General features: G+C 37.3%; 1 long non-coding RNA gene and 1 other non-coding gene across 3 annotated transcripts in view; one reads left to right on the top strand and one right to left on the bottom strand.

Moving 5' to 3' along the window:
* The window catches only part of LOC142056356 (uncharacterized), a 161097-nt gene that overhangs the window by 96411 nt on the left and 50588 nt on the right, over nt 1–14098 (bottom strand). The gene's annotated exons all lie outside the window — the stretch shown is intronic.
* Nucleotides 7668–7741, top strand: TRNAN-GUU (transfer RNA asparagine (anticodon GUU)). Its single transcript has one exon. It is a non-coding gene; the product is annotated as a tRNA-Asn (tRNA).

Genomic DNA, 14098 nt, shown 5'->3' on the forward strand with positions numbered 1-14098 from the left:
ATATAGCTAATAGGATCAGCTTTATTACAGAAACTTAGCACCTTTATTAAAGCTAGGAACTCCGATAGCTTATGTGACAGGTATAATGTTCCTAAATAGCATTAAAGATCATCTTCCATCTATTTTACATTTTAGTGCAAAATTTGCACATGTACAAAACCTGCATCTCAACAATAACAGACACTGGTGCATCTATCTTGAAACGTAATTAAGCTTTTTGATCTAGTCACAGCATAAACACCAAGTAGGATCTTCTAAGGTGTAAGTACAACTGGGGCAATGCTAAGTTCAAGCCTCTGATAATCATAAAAAATACGGCATATTCTGATTATTACTGCTTTGTCTCTTATCAGTAAGACGTGTCTGCATATGGCACTTTTAAGCAGATTTGCTGAAAGAAACTATAAGCAAACCAGACTGAACATGTCCACTTGCACTATGTTGTATAAATTTAGTTTTGTATATAGATTTTTTTAGATTTTCAAGATGCTTTCTCATAGTGCAAGTTTATACCAACTAGCAGACTGAAAGATCTATGTAAAGAGAGAGACTCCAGAAAAATACCTTGCTGCAAGTATTTTTGTAGCCTTCTGAGATGCATGTCTCATATTGGTAGCCCAAAAATACATGGCAAGAGTACACCACCCACACTGCAACACTTCTCATGTGCCAAACAGAGGAGGATTATCCTTTCTTCATTCTGTCCATTTTGAGAAACTGACATCTTGTTTGTAAAGAGCAGGAGCTTTCCTCTACTATGGGATACTGGGTTCTTTAATTTGCTGAAACAGGGTTCATTTATAACCTGGGATAAATAGATTAGATTATTTTCTGTGCATAAACACATCTACACACATTTATACGTTTACTTCTATACATGAATAAAAAACCTAAACTCCTAGGTGTCTCCTCTGGTTTGCAAGACCAAAGAATTCATGAAGCAACAGACTTTGACTATATTGATTCTGTAGCACCGTACACAGCAAGGGAAACCATTCCTAGACTTGCATGAATATTTTGATTTACTGCTGAGCAGTAAAGGTGAGAAAATTTTGCTTCACTCTCTCAAAAATTAGTAATTTTATTGTCATACGAAGGTAAGATCTGATTCTGGGAGTGTGTACCTCTGCCAAATGGATCTATGTACATAGACTGAGTCATACTATGGATGATCCACACTGAAACTGTATGTTGTCACTGCAACAGATTCTTCCAGTGATATTTACTGAATAATGATTTTAATGCACTGCTGCATAAAAATGAATACTATATGTGTCCTCCCACTGCATCCAAGAAGGGATATAAAAGCCCAGCATTAATATGGTGGAGACAAGAAGCTATGATGGAGCTGTTTTCCATTCTCATTACAGTAATTCATAACCTGCCATTTTCCATTCCTGTCAGAAACTCTGCCAGAAACAAGAGTTCTTCTGTTTCAAATCAAGATGGCCAGAACCCGTCACTCCCGTTAATGTTTGTGTGAGAGGTACTCAGCATTTCAAAGAGACTAGCACGATGCTTCCCATATTCTTTAGAAGACTGCAGATGGGCGAAGCAACACGTTCATTCTGTTCTTCAGTTTTGCCCTGTTGGCTTATCCTGATTTCTATTATGGGCTGAAAAGAACTGTCTGAGAGATACATAATAATCTAGCTGTTCAAAATTAGGTGCTTTAAAAAAAAATGTATATACAAAGCCTATATGTAGGTTTATACACCTACTATAATACTGTTTCTGAACACTTGGAAAAAAAACCCACATTTGGACAGGCTTACATATGTATTTCTGAAGTGTGAAAGGCTAGAAACCTTAATTATATTTAGCATTTATCATGCAAAAAAATTTCCAAAGATTATATTCACAGAGTTTTTAATCATCTTATGCATTGCTAGTAACCCAGTCATAGCTTATCTTCCTGATGGTTTCTGAAAATTAGTACATTAAGAGATTTTTAAATGCTCAAACGTGGTATAAAAAACTGCAGAGCACCAAAGAGAGGGAAGGAAAGAAAAATCAAAAAAACTACCCAGAGAAACAGAAAGAACAAAAGAGAAAGAACAGGATCAAATCTAGCTAGTAATACATTAATTCCATCTGTCAGTGGTAGGAAATAATCAGAAATAAGAATTTAAGGCAGTGAATAAAGGAAAACAGTAGTTAAAAGGCTATTCCAATGTAATACAACCCAGAAATTTACCCTAATCTTTCTCTTACACTGGAAAGTCTTCCCCATTAAATAAATTGCTCTATTTTTCACAATAAATCCATGCGCTTAATTTCAAATGGCATGGAGGATTTTTTCTAAAGCAGATAGTTCTTGACTGGAGATTTTATAGTAATTTTCTGAAATTTCACGGTCTGTTTTCTCTAGCTCTGTGAACCCTGATGAAAGTCAGAAGGCCAAAACAAGATACTTTCATAAATTTTTATACTTCAGTTTTTATCACAGGTTTATTGTTCTGCAATTTCTAACCTTTCTTCCTCCCTATTATGCAGCTTTATTCAACAAGGCTCTACTTGCAGATATATTATACTTTGTTACAACAATTGCTTTCTATAATTATGGCAAATGGCTTTTGCGACATCTTCTGAATCTGTACGAAGCTGCTGAACTTTTGTGAGTTAATCCATAGCAGGAAAGCATGAACGTTCTTGACAGGTTTTCAGACTGAAGCAAACATTACCAAAATAAACAAAACGCGATATGTTCACAATTAATTCATTTAACCAGGGCACTTTTGTTTCTTATGAACAGAAATTTGAATTAATACTAAGAAAAATAATTTAATTCTAAATATCCTTGCAGTTGAACATAATGGTGCCATCAATTTTTTAGCAGACTCCACATTACAGTCCACGGGGGATCTGTTAAAATATTGATAGCAGGATATGGCCCATTATGAGGACACACAATGTATTCTATTTTAAACAGAGAATTAATAAAGATTTGTTTGAGGAGGATGTAAGAAGAATAAACTGTAAGCTTTATTTCAGTGTATCACTAGAGCACGTAAGGAAATCTAAACTGCCTTGCACTCTTTTTGTCTTGTAACAAGCATGTTATTAATAGCAAAAAAGAAAAAAAAGAACAGTGTGAACTAAAATATTTCTATTATGTAATATTTTTCCTCTCTCTTATATAACATAAACCAGACTCCCCAAATGGACCAGAGTACTCAAGGAATTGGATTTTTTTCTTTATTTTTTGCTTTTCTCTCATCCAGGTTTACCAGAATGGCAAAATATATTTCCATTGTTCTGAGGGAAGGAAATAGAAGTCTCCATTTTTAACTCAATCTCCTTGAAGCCTTACAGAATGCATAACAGACACAGACACTAATGTAGTTTTTCATATCTTTCGTCCTTTTCCTGCTTCCTCAGAAATAATTGAGGTACCTTTTACAAATGTTTTCGAACTAATACTTTCAAATGCTCAAAAGGGGAGGAGAATATGATGCTGGTGGCAGCTTAGTCTTTGGAATTTTTATATGATACTTTTTTTCCTGTTTTACATTTTGTTCCCACACAAAACATTCATTCCTCCCCCTAATTTATTTCCTCTACTGGGGAAAGGGAGAGAAGCACAAGTGTAATGAGGAAGCGGAGGGTAATAAAGCCTGCCAAGCCAGCATAGTCCTCAGGACCCAACAGTTCAGAGTGACAGTCTCCTCCTGTTTGCTGTACACTGTGTTCATCTGCCATTTTGGGGCAGCCTTAAAAGCCTATTTTGGAAACAAGGGGAATTTAGAACCTTCTAGGCAGGGATCTTGCAAAGCGATGATCAAATCGTTTATCTTCAGGTTTCATAAATTAAGTAAAGTGGAAGCTTATGTAACTTATTGTTACTTATTTTAGTTAGCACAACAATATATGATGATAAACTACGTGAAGACAGTTAGCTGACAATGACAAGATTTTGGCTGAAACAAGCTTTTGGCATTCCCTGTTGGCAGGGCTGGGATATCTCTCAGAGCAGCGATTAGGAGTTCACAGCTCCCCTCACCCCCCAGAAGAGAGAGAAATCTGGTGTGTGTGTTGCAGCTGCCAAGTCTGATTTGAAGCTGGGAACAGTTTATGTCGGGTCCACTACGCAAGGGCAATTAGAACTGATAGATCTTGGAAACACATGTGGTGCCTATACAGATGCCAGATCAGCTTACTAAAATTGGTGAGATTACGCTAAATAATCATTAAACTAATCAGTTTTGACTCAGCTATCAAATAAATGGGAAATGCGTATTCCTGAGTCCCCAATATCTAAAGTTACTTCACCTTCTTGAGCTTCCTTCTTGCTTTTTCTCCATCTTTTACTTGTGTTGCCTAAGTCTAGTATACTGTGGTTTGATCCTGGTCTCACTAACATCAGTTTCAGCAGGGCTGGGTTTACAACCTTGAACCTATTCAAAACATGGCAAATTAATAAACTCCATCTGCCTGCAACTTTGTACAGAACTGAACCCAGCAATCTCAGTGTCATCAAGTGGGGCCAACAGTCACTCACACTGATGGAGCTATATCAGCACCTGGTGCTGGCAGGATGTCCCCTCCTTTTGCAAAACAGGTCAAGAAGTCAAGTATTACATCCTGAGGGCTTTTCTCCAGCAGCTGCATCACGGCATGCAGTTTTCTACAACTATACTTCTGTGCCTCTTTAATTTTTTTTTTCTTTTAATGTAAGCCTTGATACAATTACTTGGTCCTTGTTTATATGGGAAGATGTTTATATGGAAGATCTAGAGGCCTCTTGAAAACTGAAACATGGAAGACCAAGTTTTTTGTGATGGAAAAGTTGTATGTGGTCTGGTGCAGCCACATAAAGAAATGGGTAGGAAAAGCACCTTTTTTCATCTGCCTGAGCCCCTATGCCTGCATCTAAAATGTGCACGGAGACAACACAACTGCTCAAGGGTGGAAAGTGCTAACAGGTTGGGCATTCTTTATGAAGACTCTTGACTTCAGAAAATATACATAATACCGCACTTCGGATTTAGAGAGATAGTATAAAGAGTGTATTTCCCCATAGATATTCCATACACAATTTTATCCTAAAAATTAATTTAATCTATCTATCTTGCTGATGGGCAAGAAGATATGCACTATGTATTTTAGCTACCATGGAAAATATTTGGATCCTGTAAGTTATGAATGCCTAAGAGAAGTGCCTTTCTTTGGTTGAAGAGGTGTATAGCCATGGACACACGGTGTGTTAGAAATATGCCCCTTGCAGCTCTGCATCAGGCAACATGATGGGGATACTCCTTCAATGTCAGGTCATGTTGTGTGGTGAGACAGCATGAAAAGGGGATTTTATGGGTTCAAGCACTGAGATAGGGCAGAACAGATAAAGACTAGCAGAACGAGGAAGGGTAAATCTCAGAAGTCCTTGCCTTCAACTCCTTGTAAGACCTATGGGAATTATAGGCTAATATTTCTATACTCACCAACATTCCTACAATCATAAAAATGCAGATTAATTAATGTAACAATAGAACAATAAAGAGAAAATTGATATAATGATGTTTTGATTGCACAAATTTAATTGTTTGCACAAGTTTTCATAGAGGGAACATATCAAAAAGATAAAATAATTTTTGATTTTGTTATGTAACAAAGCTAATTTCTCTAGTATTTGCAGACCTTTTTTTCTTAAAAAACATTTAAGGCAAAAAGCTAAAGAAAGCTATTGAATAAACACATATGTACTGTCTAACAGATAAATGCCAAGGGTTTGCTGTACAATTAGGGTCCCACTTGTCGGGTTTTAGAGAGAAAGGCCACGTACTAAGGCTTCCTACATAAGACTGGCAGTTTCTTTCTCTGTTAGCACACAGTGAAGATTTTTTATTAGAATTGCCTTAACAGCCATGAAAATACTGCTCTGCTGAAGTGAAATTAGAAACAAAATTAAAAATTTGATTTGTTAAAGGAAGGTATTGGGAGCAAAGGGAGAGAAAGCATCAAGCTTTTGTTTAATAAATGGTCTTTTTAAGCAAAGCATATAAGGTCAGGCTGGATGGGGTACTGAGCAACCTGTTCTAGTTGAAGATGTCCCTGCTCGCTGCAGGAGGACTGGACTAAATGGCCTTTAAAGGTCCCTTCCAACCCAAACCTCTCCATAATTCTAAGATTTCATGATAAAAAGCTATGGTGATCATAACTGGGTGTTTGTGCTCATAGACATAGGAAAAAAAAACAAAATTCCAGTTTTGTTTTGTCTTATAACTTTAATTCCTGCCAGTGACAGAAATACGGAGAAATCCAATAGTGTTTTTGGTTGGATGCTCGCTATTTAGGGTACACGATAATGAGGTATAGAGGTTCCCAAATTGCAGCTCTGGAGGCATTCCTTCCCTTTCAGGAAAAAGCAGGCAGCCTATGAGCCTCATCCCTCCAGAACTGGCTGCATGCCTAACAAGGCATTACAAGTTACTCTTGTCTATAACAGCAGGGACAGAAATCATGGGTCTCTGACAGTTTATGCTTCTCATTTCAGTCGTCAAAATTTCTAAAACAGAAAAATAATGAATAAATCTTTCTTGTGAACCATCCGTCTACACCAACAGTAGCACTACTGAAGTCAGTGAAGAATGGCATTCAGTAAAAATAAAATAGTAAAAGCAGATATTGAATTTACATGTTGCCTTACATCTTTGCCTTATCTGTATATATCATGACTGGCCTTGAACCTAGCATGTTAGTACTGTGAAGAGAGTTTTGCATTTCAATTTCTTAGGCTAGTCTCTTTTGGATATAATGATAATGGTAGGTGAGCATGGAACCAGTCCATAAGCAGTAGCCCTTTTTATCTACTAGAAATTTCAGTTTTTCTGAAAAGTCAGATGGAAGTAAGAAGTGATATGCCATATACACTGTATTTTTTGTGCCTGCAGTGCCCAGAACAGCTGCCTGAGAGAAGACCTGAAACTGCAGAAATGGAACAAGTGTTTTTGTTGTGTTGGTTCTCTTTCTTAACAAAAATCCATGCGAAAAACATTGGAAAAATGTTTAGTCCAGACCAAAGCAGTATATCACAAGACTAAATAAATGTTTGTCATTCTTAAGAGTATCTGGCTCTCACAGTATGATGCAGTAAGATGAGGTCTTATGAGATAATTATGGCAATACAGTATATGCTGGCTGATGAATACTGCTCAGATGTCGTCCCTGTTAAGAGAAGTAAGTGGTGGGAAAGCAGGTGAACATTTCTGAACTAGAGCATTATAGTCTTCCATGATCTACGACTGATCAGCCAAGGTTAGCATTTAGTTGTGACATGACTCAGACTGTGCTAAAGCTGTAAATACCCACACCTACACATCACGTTGGGAATATCAAAGCACTTCATGTATACAATCCATGTAACAAAATACTGAGCAATATGAGCATAAGTACTTCAGATACAGTTCAAGTAATTACCACGTCATATGACAAACTCAGGGGTTCATCTACCTGAAGAACTGCAGAAGTAAAAATATTTCCTTTGCAATAACAAATAAATTCATTGTTCTGATACCATTCAGGGACAGGAAAGTTAAATGGCTTTAGTCAGTGCCTGTCAGTCCCTTGTATAAAGCTGGCTACATTCAGTCCGGCATCACCCAAACTATGATTTGCTTTATTACAAATTAACACATGTTAATTACATGTAGAGAAAACCGCTCCTGTGAGTCTCTGTGGCGCAATTGGTTAGCGCGTTCGGCTGTTAACCGAAAGGCTGGTGGTTCGAGCCCACCCAGGGACGGCCTCCCCTTTCCCTGCCCATGGCAGGGGGGTTGGAACTAGATGGTCTTTAAGGTCTCTTCCAACCCAAAATATTCTATATTCCTTTGCGTAGAAAAAAGCTCATTCATTATGAACGCTACAACATGCATAATCATTCTCATCCATAGAAGAAATGTAAACATTGCTCCAAGTCTTGCATATGAGAGTAGGACACAGTGAATCACCATTTGGACAACAGAAATCATATGGAAATAGTTGTTTTGCTTGGAACCTGAGAGACGATATGCTGTATGGTGGTGCAATACAACATAGTGCTGTCATGTTGTATCCTACTTCTTTGGAGGAAACAATGGAGAAGAGCAATAGTCTTTCACCCAGATAAAACAATAAAGTGATCATAGCAAGAAATGGCTTGGCAGAACTAGTCGGTGTCTCCTATACTTACAGTTTACTTTTTGCACAACGTTCAGCAAGGATTCCTCTAATCATCGCAGTAAGGAATACCTTCTTCCAAACCAAATGTCGACTTCCCATTGAATGCAAACAAATGTTGCCAAAACATGCAGGCAGACCACAAGCTTTTTCACAGACCAGAATTTCACAAACTATAGCCTAGGAACCAGTGGGGCGCCACAGAGTGCTTGCTGGTCGTTTGCAGAAATTCAGCTGACTTGATGTTGCCCACTCCTACTTTCTAGCAGCTGAGTTGCATTACAAGATACCTGGAAATACAAGGAATGCTTTCCTAAAGCTGATCTGCTATGGAAACAACTGCTGCTGTTGTCACAAGAACCAGAAGCAGCTGCAGATGAGAAGAAAAATGTCTGTACAGATGTAGGTTGGAGAAGCAGCACATGCAATTTACCAAGCAAGGTCTGGTTTAAACAACTCATCCACATGAAAGGCTGATAAAGAAGTACATCTAGTGACTTTTCCTCTGGTGGGTAGAAGCCGGGAGAGGTCCAAGGCAGGAGGGGAAGAGACCAGCCAGGAATGAGGCAGTCACAGTTAGGCAATCAAACCAATCTGCTGCACTGAAAAAAAGATAGGATTTGCCCCGATACACAACTGCATTTCCTAAAATTTTATGACACTATTGATTGCATTTCCCTAATCAAGTTTTACAAGTAGTTTCCTTATGTGCTATTCCCTCAGGAGATTGAAGGTGGAGCTTTTCTAACGAACAAGAAGTTCAGTGGTGATAAAACTGTATTAAGCAGCCATTTTTCAAAACCATTTCAAAAGATGTTTACCTATGTGTTTAACTACAGCAGGTATTAAAAAATATGATAAATCCCCTCTACACTTAGTATCTATATTTAACCTATGTTTGCTTTCTTCTTTCTTTGAAATTTTATACATGATTTTCTGCTGGTGGTATTTTACAGACTCAATAGAGGAGATCAAAGAGCAGAACTAAAAAAATTCAGAATTATTACTTCTCTGCCCTCCCTTTCACACTTCCCATTTTCTGTCAGTTCTGTTTAATTTCTACTTTTTCTGCTTCTAGTAAATCAGTATCTTTTTAAATTCAACCAAAACTCTGACACTGATACTATTTTTTTTTTCTGGTATAACATTGATAATCAAGATTTGATGGGTCAAAAATTTCTGTTACTTACAGAAACATAAGCCAGGACTCACATTAGGTAATCAGGAATTTCCATAAAACCTAGTACTCTTTTATAGGTAAGACACACAAAGTTTCTTAAATTTCAGAGATTAGCAGGCACATGCCCTCTAAACAACATTTATTGTTAATTTTTCACTGTTTTTTTTTTATTTGATTGTTTTTCTTTTAGTCTGCAATTCTGAAGTCAAAGGTTACATCCAAGTCTCACTTTTTATTTGAGAACCAGAAGGCAATATGAATAATTTAAGAAAATTTAACATGCTATTTAAAATATTTTTCTTATTTAGCTAATTATAATTTGAAATACAAAGTTCTATTAATGCATGGCATACTAAGAGGTAATATATTTGATGGTTAAACAATTAGCTCTTTTAATTCTCTAGGAGCTTCACTGAAGAGCCAAAATTTGAACTTTACAGTAGTCTTGTTAGGTGAAAGAGACTTGTGTCGATCTCCTTCACTGACAAACTCTTCAGATACTACATTAAACTCCATGTTTGTGAATAGAGCTAGTGTGCAAACAGACCTAGTGTCAGTGGCTAGATATTTGCGGCCAGAAGTCAGAAAATAGCTCGACACTCAAGAGGTAAACTTTAAAAAGTTGCAGAAGGTTCTTCTCAGGCATGTGCTGTATTCATCTCGATGTGTCTTTTGTTAATATTCATAAAAGAGCTTGCCTCACTCTGCTAATCTGAATGTTTTGTGCAATGCTCTCCTAAACACAGATGTGAATATGACAGGTAAAAAAGAGTACTGCCACCCTACATGCTGAAGAAAAAACCAAATTTTTTGCTCATGACTAAAAGCCGTTATCTCTCTTTCAATAGAGCCCTTTTGAAATGGCATAATAAGCTTTCAAACAGGCCCCATCAATGCTTCAGTTCAATTAGTATATTAAATTGTCTGTCTCACAAAGTAATATATTTCCCATAGAAGAGGGAAATTACATTTTCAAATGTACTTTTCTGCTGGATTTATTTTAACTAGAAAAAAATAATCCGATCTCAAGTGTATAATCTATTCCAAATGAGCTTGGGAAAATATATTCGCTGAATCAAAACCAAAGTTAATAAACTAATTCATCATTCCAAGACTCAGGTGAGAGAATTTTGGACAAGAATGATGGAAGCTGCATGTGAACAGATTAAACCTGCAAGGTTTGTGGATGCTGACCTCATCTGCCTTCTGGCCTGAAATACATTTTTGTATAGTATTCCATTTATCTATAGAAATGGATACATTCCTAGTAAAAGGTGCTATACCCCCTTGAAAATCTCATTTCACGTTGTCCCATTCTGCTTGGAAACCTGTTGAAAGTATACTATTCATATAATAATATATGTTACACTTCGTGTATTTCAATGAGATATTTTTGATAGGTTTATTTGTGCTTATTTTAGTCCTTCTTCCACTGGTTACAGTGAATGGGTTCAAGTTCTGCCCTTATCTTGATCCTGTTAAGATATTACGAGAGCAGAACAGTATCCTTTTAAGTTTCTGCTGGGTTTGATTCAGGGCATGGATAAAACAGACTAGTTGATTTAAAACACAAGAACACAGATAGAAATGGGGTGTTTGCAGAATCATAGAATCATTTAGGTTGGAAAAGACCCTTAAGGTCATTGAGTCCAACCATTTATGCTGAATACCAGTTTCTGACACATCTGGTAGCAATCACTGCAAAAACAGAGATGGCAATCTTATTTAATATTTAAAATAGCACAGGATAACATAGAAAACTGTAGCTATGGAGTAAATCTACACAGATAGGGATGAACAGCTTTTTACTTTCTACTTTTGAGAACTGGTTGGTTTCCTCAGTTGTCATTTGTTTGTGAAGTCTCCTCTATAATATAGGTTGATTATTTAAAAATATTTCTCAAATGTTTAGCTACCCTCTTTTCCTTCCCCTCATTCAGGGACCCTCCTGATATTCTGCAAAATTAGGAACAAGAGGACCAGGGTAAAAATTTAAAGTGTTCTTTGGACTAGGATTTTTAGTGGTTTTGTTGTCGTACCTTAAAATTAATTATTTAGTTCTTTCAGAATTTATCATAACGAGTAATCAAACAAGTAGCAAGAAATCTCCTGATATATATAAACCTGTTAGTTGGTGTCCTTCTCTGACTGATATTCTACAGGTATAGCAAGAGGTACAGTACAAAACACAGTACACTCTTGTATCTTGCTGCATTTCTGTACATCACTTAGGAAGCTATTATTGACAATAAACCTTCCACGCACATATCCTACTCTCTGTAGCCACTCAGTCCATAGTGACGAACAAGCATTCCCCAGTGTGCTTCTGCTGTGTCTTTATTCTGAATATGGGATCCTACACTGAGCTATCACTTTTAATGTTGACAAACGCCATGGATAATAAAGTAACTTGCATGTTAAAAATACAGCTGGCAGTTTACTGGGAACCAACCGTTTAATGGAAACATAGGAGATCGGATATGTTTGAGTTTTGTTTTTTTTCAATCAGCCTTTTCCAGAATAATGTTGTTTAAAAAAATAATAGATCTTTTATATTTTGGTTGGAAGACAACCCATTGTTCCAACCAGTTTTGTTCATTACCAAGGGATATTGACTTTTTCACTGGAGTGTCTCAAGTGCTCACTCCTTCCAGGAGTCACAGAATAATTAAGTCCAGAAGTCAGAGGATAATTAAGAACATAGTTGTGGGGTTTTTTTCTCCCCGTACACATTAAGCTCGAAAACTAGAACATAGCTAGCTGCATATATTTTTCCATTATTTTTTCCAGTCATCAAATATTGTTTGCACCTTTATTTCAAATTCACCCACCTGTGAATGTTTTATTTCAAATATGTTCATATGTGAATACCACCTGCTGTTACTCTGTGTGTGAATAAGTCAGTGTCATGCTTGGACACAAGGCAGGAAGTCCATTTGGATGCTTTGAGATTCTTGCCGAAGTAATGTAGTCCTTTCAGCTGTTGCTTTACAGACCCACACCCTCACAGAAAGGAAGATACAGAAATGCACACCATGGTCTAGTCATCTATTTCAAAAGTTTCCCCCATATGGATTTCTAAAACAGGACGCCATCACCTGTTATTCTAGCACTGTTAGAAAGATATTAAAGAAAGGCTGGTTTGCATCACAGATGACAAAACCACCTGTGGGACAGCAGCAGTTTATACACTGAGGTGATACCTATGACTGAAATAGAATTAAAGCAGATGGAGGAAACTTGACCCCTGCTTAGAATGTCTTATGCGTATGAATTGTCTCATCTTGAGATCTCTCTGTTATTGTGAGCTCTGTGATAACATTAAGATTAAAAGAAAGGAAGCGATTAAATAACATCTCACTTTTGACAATTCTAAAACTGTGGCTGCTAGGAAAAAAAATGACTACAGTAGATTTTCAATTTTTCAGCTTATTCTTGGAAGCAGCAAGTCGATAATTTCTTTACCCATGAACATTTATAAGCAGTTATAAATAATCCATTCACTATGGACTTGGACAGAAACTGGATTGACTATCTATGCAGGTGAGTAAAGGAACAAAAAACTGGCTACTGGAAGTGTACCCTATATGAACAGGAAGAGCAGATTTTGTCAGGCTTTTTCCTGAAAAGGATTGGAAATATACTATTTAATGATAATCTGATTCTAGGCATGTTTCCACTAAACACAAGTAGTTTGGCTTGTAAAGTTGCCTAGTTCAATCTTATGTTAACTAGGAAAACTCAAATAGTAGTTACCAAGAACTTAAAAATGCAACCAAATGATACAAATTACGTGTAGAATATCTGGGGGAAAAAAAGGAAGTGGATGAAAATTCTCAACCTATTCTAGAACATTTTTGGTTATATCATTATATATAAACATCTCCCAACAGCACCAGCTCCAAACAGTTCAGATCTGAGCATAAGGTGTAGCCATTCTGTATACCAACAAAAGCAAATTTTGTGCTCAAAGTCAGCACAGACCAACTTTAAAAAATAATTCCAATATGGCAGTTCTGACACTTCCACTGATCTCTGATTCCTGTAATTTTGTAATAGGATCGTTAATATTAAGCATAATTTAAAGCAGCCTTTAGACTCTATAGGTTGACTTTCAGGAAGTTACAGTGCTTTGTACTTTGTAAATTACTATTGCTCTGTGATACAAAATTTTATACTCATAAAGGAATTACTTGCTTGTGGCTGAGTGTTTGTTTTAATCCCAGCTGGCAGCTAAACCCCACACAGCTGCTCACTCACTTCCCCCCAGTGGGAAGGGGGAGAGAATCAGAAGAGCAAAAGTGAGAAAATTCGTGGGTTGAGATAAAGACAGTTTAACAGGTAAAGCAAAAGCCACACACACAAGCAAAGCAAAACAAGCAATTCATTCACTTCCTCCCATGGGCAGGCAGGTGTTCAGCCATCTCTAGGAAAGCACGGCTCCATCACACGTAACGGTTACTTGGGAAGAGAAACACCGTCACTCTGAACGTCCCCCCTTCCTTCTTCCCCCAGCTTTATATACTGAGCATGACATCATATGGTATGGAACATCCCTTGGGTCAGTTGGGGTCAGCTGTCCCAGCCATGCCCCCCTCCCAACTCCTTGTGTACCCCCAGCCTGCTCACTGGTGGGGTGGGGTGAGGAACAGAAAAGGCCTTGACCCTGTGTAAGCCCTGCTCAGCAATAAGGAAATATCCCTGTGTTATCAACACTGTTTCCAGCACAAACCCAACACATAACCCCATACTAGCTATTCTGAA

The sequence above is a fragment of the Phalacrocorax aristotelis genome, chromosome 4 (assembly GCF_949628215.1).
Source record: "Phalacrocorax aristotelis chromosome 4, bGulAri2.1, whole genome shotgun sequence".
NCBI lineage: Eukaryota > Metazoa > Chordata > Aves > Suliformes > Phalacrocoracidae > Phalacrocorax > Phalacrocorax aristotelis.